Source organism: Piliocolobus tephrosceles, chromosome 13 (genome assembly GCF_002776525.5).
Source record: "Piliocolobus tephrosceles isolate RC106 chromosome 13, ASM277652v3, whole genome shotgun sequence".
Classification (NCBI taxonomy): domain Eukaryota; kingdom Metazoa; phylum Chordata; class Mammalia; order Primates; family Cercopithecidae; genus Piliocolobus; species Piliocolobus tephrosceles.
The window spans coordinates 97,501,768-97,509,840 of NC_045446.1; the positions used below are offsets into that span (position 1 = coordinate 97,501,768).

General features: G+C 41.4%; 1 pseudogene; it reads right to left on the reverse strand.

Moving 5' to 3' along the window:
• Nucleotides 1–881: 881 nt before the first annotated feature.
• On the reverse strand, nucleotides 882–3,547 carry LOC111540029 (annotated as a pseudogene).
• Nucleotides 3,548–8,073: the final 4,526 nt, after the last annotated feature.

Here is an 8,073-nt window from a genome sequence, read left to right on the forward strand (position 1 = left end):
AGTTTTCTTTTTTCACATGTCTCTGCCAGGTTTTGGTATCAAGATGATGCTGGCATCATAGATGAGTTAGGAAGGAGTTCCTCCTCCTTGATGTTTTGGAATATTTTCAGTAGGGTTGGTACCAGGTCTTATTTGTATGTCTGGCAGAATTTGGCTGTCAATCTATCTGATCCAGGGCTTTTTTTGTTGGTAGGTTTTTTATTACTGATTCAACCTCAGGACTCATTAGTGGTCTACTGAGGTTTTCTTTGTCTTCCTGGACCAATCTTGGGAGCTTGTGTGTTCATAGGAATTTATCCATTTCCTATAGATTTTCTAATTTCTGCACATAAAGGCTTTCCTAATAGTCTCTGAGGGTCTTTTGTGTTTCTGTGGGATCAGCTGAATGTCACATTTGTCATTTCTGATTGTGATTATTAGCATCTTCTCTCTTTTTTCTTTGTTAATCTAGGTAGTGGTCTATTGATCTTGTTTATTATTTCAAGGCAACAACTTTTGGTTACCTTGATCTTTTTTTCATATTAAACTGAGTCCTTACAACATATTTAAAATATCATGTTCCATAGTCAAATATTTAACAAAAAAAAACCTACATACAGTTATTGGCATACAAATTTAAGAACATAATTAAAATCAAGCTAAATCTCTCTCTCTGTATCTACATATATATGTATAGATGTATAGCCATACAAATAGATATATAGATATAGCTTCAAATTCATATCAGTGAACTGGAGTACCTGAGGTTTCAAGTTGTTGGTTTTTCCAGACAATATGAAACATTTTTCATGCACTTTATAAAGGACGTGGCAGATCCAGAAAGAATAACTTTGGTTGATAAATGCTGTCTCCCAAAGATTAAACAGAAGTCCTCAGTGGAATTAAGGTTTATCTTCAGAGGCGTCTTCCAAGTGGAGGTTGGTGATGTAAGGAATGGTTCCCATGTAGCAAGGTACTGTTCATAATAGTGGATACTCTCCTCAGCCATTATCTGTAAATGCTAACTTGATATCATTTTGCATATTTTGTTGCCATCTTTCCCATTATGCTTTCAGGGCATTATTAGCATATTCCACTTCAAGTTTTCCAATCTCCTCTGTAAGCAGATCACTATCTGCCTTTTTATAGGTCAAAGCTTCAACTTTGGGATCCAGATCTGCTTGTGTTTGGTCTCTTCTTTTCATAACACCCACTAACATTTCACTATAAAGCACGTACTCATGTACAACAAGAAGCAGGGCCTCTGAGAGTCCAAACATCCATTTTTCAGTGGCCTTACAGCATCTGTCAATGCAGCTGGCAACATCTTTTAGATTATCTACCAGATCCTCTTCTGACACTGACCAAAGAATATGAATTGGACCATATTCTTTCATTTCATCAAAATATTCCCTTCCTTGAAAATTCAGAGCTATTTTATCCATTGAATTTGTTTTCTGGCTAAAAATTTTAATAGTTATTCATTTCCATGAACTCTCCTGGGTGGTTTTTTGTTTGTTTGTTTTTGGTCTTTTAATTGGGGCTTTTAGCTGGGCACAGTGGCTCACACCTGTAATCCCAGCACTTTGGGAGGCTGAGGAGGGCGGATCACGAGGTCAGGAGATCGAGACCATCCTGGCTAACTTGGTGAAACCCCGTCTCTACTAAAAATACAAAAAAAAAAAAAATTAGCCAGGCATGGTGGCAGGCACCTGTAGTCCCAGCTACTCGGGAGGCTGAGGCAGGAGAATGGCATGAACCTGGGAGGCAGAGCTTGCAGTGAGCTGAGATTGCACCACTGCACTCCAGCCTGGGCAACAGAGCGAGACTCCGTCTCAAAAAATAAATAAGTAAAATACAATTTAAAAAAATTAATTGGGGCTTTTAGCCCATTTACATTTAAGGTCGATTTCTGTTTGTTTGTTTTTTATACTTTAAGTTCTAGAGTACATGTGCACAACGTGCAGGTTTGTCATATATGTATACACGTGCCATGTTGGTGTGCTGCACCCATTAACTCGTCATTGACGTTAGGTATTTCTCTTAACACTATCCCTCCCCCCTCCTCCCACCCCAGAACAGGCCCCTGTGTGTGATATTCCCCTGTGATGTTCCCCGCCCTGTGTCCAAGTGTTCTCATTGTTCAGTTCCCACCTATGAGTGAGAACATGCGGTGTTTGGTTTTCTGTCCTTGTGATAGTTTGCTCAGAATGATGGTTTCCAGTTTCATCCATGTCCCTGCAAAGGACATCAACTCATCCTTTTTTATGGCTGCATAGTATTCCATGGGGTATATGTGCCACATTTTCTTAATCCAGTCTATCATCGATAGACATTTGGGTTGGTTCCAAGTCTTTGCTATTGTGAATAGTGCTGCAGTAAACATACGTGTGCATGTGTCTTTATAGTAACATGATTTATAATCCTTTGGGTATATACCCAGTAATGGGATGGCTGGGTCAAATGGTATTTCTAGTTCTACATAGCTGAGGAATCGCCACACTGTCTTCCACAGTGGTTGGACTAGTTTACACTCCCACCAACAGTGTAAAAGTGTTCCTATTTTTCCACATCCTCTCTAGCACCTGGTGTTTCCTGACTTTTTAATGATCGCCATTCTAACTGGTGTGAGATGGTATCTCACTGTGGTTTTGATTTGCATTTCTCTGATGATCAATGATGATGAGCATGTTTTCATGTGTCTGTTGGCTGCATAAATGTCTTCTTTTGAGAAGTGTCTGTTTATATCCTTCACCCACTTTTTGATGGGGTTGTTTGATTTTTTCTTGTAATTTTAAGTTATTTGTAGGTTCTGGATATTAGCCCTTTGTCAGATGGGTAGATTGCAAAAATTTTCTCCCATTCTGTAGGCTGCCTGTTCACTCTGATGGTAGTTTCTTTTGCCGTGCAGAAGCTCTTTAGTTTAATTAGATTTCTGGGTGGTTTTTAATTCTTCTCATTGAGGATGCAACAGCTCTGACTGTTGGCCCCAACCTGCTTAGCAATCCAGGACCCTGCTTCTTGTGAGAAGAGAGTTCCCAAGCTTGTGCAGTGAGAAAAATTTTGAAGTCTTCATTAAATGTTAAAGTTGGATGATCAGCAATGCGCTCAAAAATTTATGTAAAGCCTTCCTGCGTGTCTCAATGAACTCATCATTAAAGCGTTCCACCATTCCTTTTACTATAAATTTTTCTGGCAATGGTGGAATAATCAGAGTAGGGTGTGCTTCTTAAAGTTCTCCCTTTGACCAAAGGAAATCTTGATACCATCTCCTAACTTTAAATTCACTGGGGTCAAATTCTGCACAAGATGTCTTAGTAATAATCCTATAAGTAATGAGAGTTTCTATTGTAGTAACATGACTTTCAGGTTCATCAACTGTGATGAAGAATTCCTTTAAATCTTGTTCATCTTCAAACTTGATTTGGTTTATCATTGATAAAGGGGATGTTGGCATCATAGTGCTGAAGGAATTCACGTCCATCAATGAGGCATCATAGCTGAACACCTCCAGGTCATCCTCATCCAGATCCAGCACCTCTGCCTGCAGCAGGGTGGAAGAGCCCCTGCTGCCCAAGAAGCGGGCACTGGAGGCCTGAGGAGCGCACCTGAGATGCCCGGAGCTTGCTCAATTTCATTGAGTTCTCTGATTTTACTTATTTCTTCGGCTAGATTTTGGGTTGATTTATCCTCTTTTTTCTAGTTCCTTTAAGTGAAATGTTAGATTGTTAATTTGAGATTATTTTCTAACTTCTTGATGTAGGTGTTTGGCCCTATATACTTCACTCTCAACACTGCTTTAGCTGCATCCAAAAGATTTTGGTATGTTGGGTCTCTACTTTTATTGATTTCAAAGAATTTTTTGATTTGTGTCTTGATTTTATTGTATACCCAAAAGTCATTCAGGAGCGAGTTGCTTCATTTCCAGGCAATTGTGTGGTTTTGAGATATCTTCCTGGTATTGATTTCTATTTTTATTGCCCTGTGGTCCTAAAATGTGCTTAGTATGATTTTGATATTTTTTAATTTATTGAGACTTGCTTTATGGTTGAGCATGTGGCCAAACTTAGAATATGTTTTGTGTGCAGATGAGAAGAATGTATGTTCTGTAGCTGTTGGGTGGAGTATTCTGTGGATGTCTATTAGGTCCAATTGGTTGAGTGTCAAGTTTAAGTCCAGAATTTTAGTTTTCTGCCACATGATCTAACACTGTCAGTAAGGTGTTGAAGTCTCCCACTATTATTGTGTGGCTCTCTAATCCTTTTCATAGGTCAAGAACTTGTTTTATGAATCTGGGTGTTCCAATAGTGGGTACATATATATTTAGAATAATTAAGCCTTCTTGTTCAATTGAACCCTTTATTATTATGTAATGCCCTTCTTTGTGCTCTTGACTATTGTTGGTTTAGAGTCTGTTTCATCTCATGTAAGAATAGTGACTCCTACCTTCTTCTGTTTTCCATTTGCATGATAGATCTTTCTCCTGCCCTTCACTTTGAGCTTGTGGGTATGATTATGTGTGAGATGAGTCTCTTGAAGATGAAAGATAATTGGATGCTATCTTTTTATCTAACTTGTTACTCTGTGCCTTTTAAGTGGGGTGTTCAGATCATTTACATTCAAGGTTAATATTGATATGTAAGATTTTGATACTGTCATCATGTTGTTAGCTGGTTGTTTTGTATACTTGATTATGTAGTTGATTCATAGTGTTGATGGACTACGATCTTAAGTGTTTCTGTGGTAGCAGGTATTGTTCTTTTGTTTCCATGATTAGCACTCCCTTAAAGACTTCTTATAGGCCTGGTCTAGTAGTAATGAATTCCCTTTGTGTTTGCTTGTGTGAAAAGGACTTTATTTCTCCTTTGTTTATGAAGCTTAGTTTGGCAGGATACAAAATTCTTGGTTGGAAATGCTTTTTTGTTAAGGATACTGCAATTAGGTCCCCAATCCTTTCTGGTTGTAAGGTTTCTGCTGAGAGGTCCACTGCTAGCCTGATGGAGTTCCCTTTGTAAGTGACCTGACCCTTTTCTCTAGCTGCCTTTAAGATTTTTTTCTTTTATGTTGACCTTGTGTCTTGGGGCTGGTCACCTTGTTTAGTATCTCACAGTGGTTCTCTGTATTTCTTGTATTTGCAATCTCTCTAGTAGGATTGGAGACATTTTTGTGAATTACATCCTCTAATGTGTTTTCCAAGTTGCTTACTCTCTCTTCTTCCTTCTCAGGAATGTCAATGAGTCATAGATTTGGTCTCTACAAAATCCCATATTTCTTGGATATTTTGTTCATTTTCTTAAATTCTTCTTATTTTTATTTTTTGTCTGAGTTGATTTGAAGAACTGATCTTCATGCTCTGAGATTCTTCAGCTTAGTCTATTCTGTTGTTAATGCTAATGGTATTATGGAATTCTTGTGAATTTTTTAATTCCAGAAGTTCAGTTTGGTTCTTTCTTAAAATGGCTATTTCGTCTTTCATCTGTTGTGTTATTTTACTGGATTCCTTGAATTCCTTGGATTGGATTTCAACTTTCTCCTGAACCTTAATGAGCTTCCTTGCCATCCAGATTCTGAATTCTATGTCTGTCATTTCAGTCATTTCACTCGGGTTAGGAACTATTGCTGGAGAGCTAATGCACTCATTTGGAGGTAAGGGGACATTATAACTTTTTGGAATGCCAGAGTTCTTATTGCTGAGTCTTTCTCATCTAAGAGGACTGGTGTTCCTTTGTCTTTTTGGATTTGCTGTCATTTGGATGTTGTTTTTATATACTTCATTTCCCTTGAGGGTTCTGTGGTGTAAGTTGAGTATAGTCAATCAGCTTTGTTTCTGGGTGTTTTCAGAGAGCCAAGACTCTGAAAGATCTTTATTTGTGGCTAGATTCTTGGCCTGTGTTTCACAGATGATGTATATTGGAAGAATATTTTTGGTGTTGTAACTTGGGCTGTCATCCAGTAGACGGCGCTTAAGAGTAACGGCCAACAGATAAGCTCTTATTTAGCTGAGTAGCTCTTCCATATTTCAGTGGGTTTACTGCAGTGCTCTGTGGTGGGGAAGAAAGAGAGCTGACTTCCCCACCAGGTCCATTCCCCTGCCTTAGGGGAGCTCCCTCCTAACACTGGGACCATGCCAACGTCGCCTTTGTTAGGTGTTCCAGGCCACAGGGCTCCTTCAGGCAGAGGCTTTGGCTGCCAGACAGGCCTCACCCTTCCTAGACTGGCACTTTGGAGGGAGGCATACCCCACTCCTGCACCGTCCAGGAACCGTCTTTTACTCCTCTCAGTGTTCTGAGTGTGCAGGCTCCTCTCCCACTTAATCACTGGCCACAGATCTCAGCCTGCCACTTCTGAGCTATGTGCTGCAACCCAGGGGCATTGGGATCTGGCCTGCGGCTTTGTCCTCTGCGTTGGGCACTGGTTGTGCTGCGGAAGCTGGAGTGCTCTCAGCCAGTGAAGAAAGCACTCTGCCTGGGCAGTGGAGGCCGTGCTGTGTACCTGCTCTTGCAGGAGTGGCAAGGCAGGGCCTTGGGAGGGGCCAGGGGACAGAGGAGATGCAGAACAGACATGCCCCAGTCCCACAGAAAAGATGACCCCACTCTCTCCTGGCCCAGCAGCCAGCCAAGGTTAGAGCTACTCAGAGGAAGACAGAGAATCTTGTGGGATGGTTGCCTGTGGCCACATTTTGCTGCAGCTGCCCCATATGCAAAACCTCCTTGGCTCTGCACAGCCTGGAGCACGGTTTCTGCCTACTCTCCAGGCAGATTCCCTTGGCAATTCAAACATCTGTGGGAGTCATGGGACTTCTTGTAGCTAATATCTGAGAGGTCCATGGTGAGAGTGGGTTACCCCGCCATCACTTCACTCACCCTTCCTTAGGAGCTATTCAGGCCCAGGAACCAGTCCTGGTACTCTGCAATCCTGTGCAGGGTTCCCAGTTTCCTCCCTCTTCAGCCTCAGTATCTGCCTCACCTCTCTATTACTCTGTGTTTTCTCTCTAAAGATCCATCGTAAGGATGTTGGTTTACTCAATATTTTGGTCTCTCTCACTGGGAGACGCTCCCTGGCTGCATCTGTTGGCCATCTTGTCACCTCCATCCAATTTTTTTTTTTAAGATGGAGTTTCACTCTTGTCACCCAGGCTGGAGTGCAGTGGCACGATCTCCAGTCACTGCAACCTCCACCTGCTGGGTTCAAGCGACTCCTCAGCCTCAGCCTCCCAAGTAGCTGGGATTACATGCACTGCCACCATGCCCAGATAATTGCTGTACTTTTAGTAGAGACGGGTTTTCACCATGTTGGCCAGGCTGGTCTCAAACTCCTGACCTCAGGTGATCCACCTGCCTTGGCCTCCCAAAGTGCTGGGATTACAGGCGTGAGCCATCGCGCCCGGCCCATCCAATTTTTTTAAATGATAAAATATATTCTCAACTCCCCTTCTTTCTTCTCTCTTTTTAAAGTTGTAAATCTTATGTTAGTCCCTGCAGCCACTCACCTGGAGAAGGCTTGTTTAAAATGCCAAATTAACCAGTAGCAGTGGCTCAAGCCTGTAATTCCAGCACTTTGGGAGGCTGAAGCGGGTGGATCACTTGAAGCCAGGAGTTCGAGACCAGCCTGGCCAACATGGTGAAACCCCATCTCTACTAAAAATACAAAAATTAGCCAGGTGTGGTGGCAGGTGCCTGTAATCCCAGCTATTAGAAAGGCTGAGGCATGAGAATTGCTTGAACCTGGGAGGCAGAGGTTACAGTGAGCCAAGGTCATGCCACCGCACTACAGTCTCTGCGACAAAGTAAACCCTGTCTCAGAAACAAAATTCCAAGTTGACTTAGATAAGTAAGCAGAACACAGACAGGAAAGAAGTTCATTTCCTTTCTATCATTCCATATGAATCAGTCAAAAACTTGATGGAAGTGGAAATTCAGTTTTGCCATAAAAGGGCCTGTTTAATGATTTAACTTTCACCTCTAGGTAACTCTGTATTTCTTTCTACTGATTTCTCCATAAAAGCTCTGCATAATGGTGTGGGTTGTTTTATGAGACTTCCTCCAGCCTTTATTCCACTTTTATTTTTCCTTACTTTGTTATTTCCCCCGGCAA